This window comes from Mandrillus leucophaeus, unplaced genomic scaffold, assembly GCF_000951045.1.
Source record: "Mandrillus leucophaeus isolate KB7577 unplaced genomic scaffold, Mleu.le_1.0 Scaffold10, whole genome shotgun sequence".
NCBI classification, from domain to species: Eukaryota; Metazoa; Chordata; class Mammalia; order Primates; family Cercopithecidae; genus Mandrillus; species Mandrillus leucophaeus.
In genome coordinates this window covers 7,725,682-7,727,658 of record NW_012098098.1, presented here as the reverse complement: position 1 = coordinate 7,727,658, position 1,977 = coordinate 7,725,682, and positions in this window count along the sequence as shown.

Here is a 1,977-nt window from a genome sequence, read left to right as displayed (position 1 = left end):
CAAGAAAATCGCTTGAACGCAGGAAGTGGAGTTTGCAGCGAGCAGAGATTGCGCCATTGCCCTCCAGCCTGGCGCCAGAGTGAGACTCCACCTCAAAAAAAAAAAAAAAAAAATTCAGGTAGATGCTGTCCCACTCAGCTCAAACCCTTCAGCAGCTTCTTCCAGCGCACTCGGCGTAGAAACCAAAGTCCTGACAAGGTCCACACAACCTGCACACACCCACCCTTGCCCTGCCTCACAGCCCCCAGCTGTCCTCAGATGCACTCTGCTCAGGGCCCTTATGCATGTCCCCCCAGTATCACACGGCTCCCTCCCACCTGCAGGCTTGTCCTCCAAGTCTCGGTAGAGCACCCTCCCCAGACCCTCCCTAAAATGGGAGCACAGCCCCACACTGCTCCCTGCACTGACTGCCCCTCAGAAGGGCAGGAATCATCTAGTTTGTCTAGGCCATGTCCCCAGAACGGAGGGCGATTCAGAAGTCTTGGTTGGGTGAATGAATGAGAGCCTTCGTCTGGATGAGGGGCCCCGCCCAGCGAGAGGGGGGCTACAAGGGGAGACTCCACCTCTGTCCCACCTTCCTTCAGAGATCCACTTCCCCCGGGGTCAGGACCCAGGGAACCTAAGCCAGCAAGTGAGGGACTTTCTGCTCCCTCTGCTGGGCCCTGAACCAGGATCCCTGTCTCCCATCCCCACGCCATGATCAGGAACAGGCTGACAGGTGATGGCTGAGAGCTCCAGCTGCGTCTGTGGCCAGCCCTGTGCTGCATGCTGGGGACAGATGCTGAGCTACTCTGTGCCTCAGCTTCTTCCTCTCAAGTACAAATCTCAGAGTCTTCCCCATGTAGCTGGGAGTTAGGGTGAGGTGAGAATGGAGTTAGTCAATAAACACAGAATGCTGGGACTGTCCTAGAAAACCATAAGCCACTGCCTTTTTTTTTTTTTTTTTTTAAAGGCAGGGTTTTGCTCTGTTGCTCAGGCTGGAATGCAGTGGCACGATCATAGCTCACTGCACTCTTGACCTCCTGGGTTTCAGGCGGTCCTCCTGCCTCAGCCTCCCGAGTAGCCGCCACACAGGTGTGTACCACCACACCCAGCTGTCATTATTAACCCAGAACCACCTGCCCCACCCTGCTTCTGAGGGTGCTGTCCCCACAGAGATTCTCTGCAGAACTGCTCTTGCCCCAGGTTTCCTTGATATCAGGGGGCTGCCAGAGAGGAGGGGATGGGAGGCCAGGGTGGATGATCGCTTGAACCCAGGAGTTTGAGATCAGCCTGGGCAATATGGCAAGACCCTGTCTCCACCAGAAAAAATTTTAATTAGCCAGGAGTGGTGGCCCTAGCTACTCAGAAGGCTGAGGTGGGAGGATCGCTTGAGCCGAAGAAGTTGAGGCTGCAGTGAGCTATGGTTTTACCACTGCACTCCAGCCTGGGCAACAGGGAGACCTTGTCTCTTAAAAAAGAGAGAGAGAGAGGCCAGGCGTGGTGGCTCAAGCCTATAATGCCAGCACTTTGGGAGGCTGAGGCAGGCGGATCACCTGAGGTCAAGAGTTTGAGACTAGCCTGACCAACATGGAGAAACCCCATCTCTACTAAAAATACAGAATTCGCTGGGCATGGTGGTGCATGCCTATAATCCCAGCTTCTCGGGAGGCTGAGGCAGGAGAATCGCTTGCACCCAGGAGGCAGAGGTTTCGGTGAGCTGAGATCACGCCATTGCACTCCAGCCTGGACAAGAACAAAAATCCATCTCAAAAAAAAGAAAGAAAAAATAGGAGGGGGTGCCCCTCAGGACAGAAGGAGGGGCAGGGAGGGACAGAGGTGGAGCTGAGGGCTATTCCCCAGAGTCCTGCTCTGGGGTGAGGGTGCCCATGGGGGACATGCCTGGCCTATAAACCTGGGGAGGTAAGAGCCCCTGTAGCCTCCTCAGCTGGGGATCCTGAGAGCAGGGCCTCCTCGCCAGTGACTTACCCTGCACCT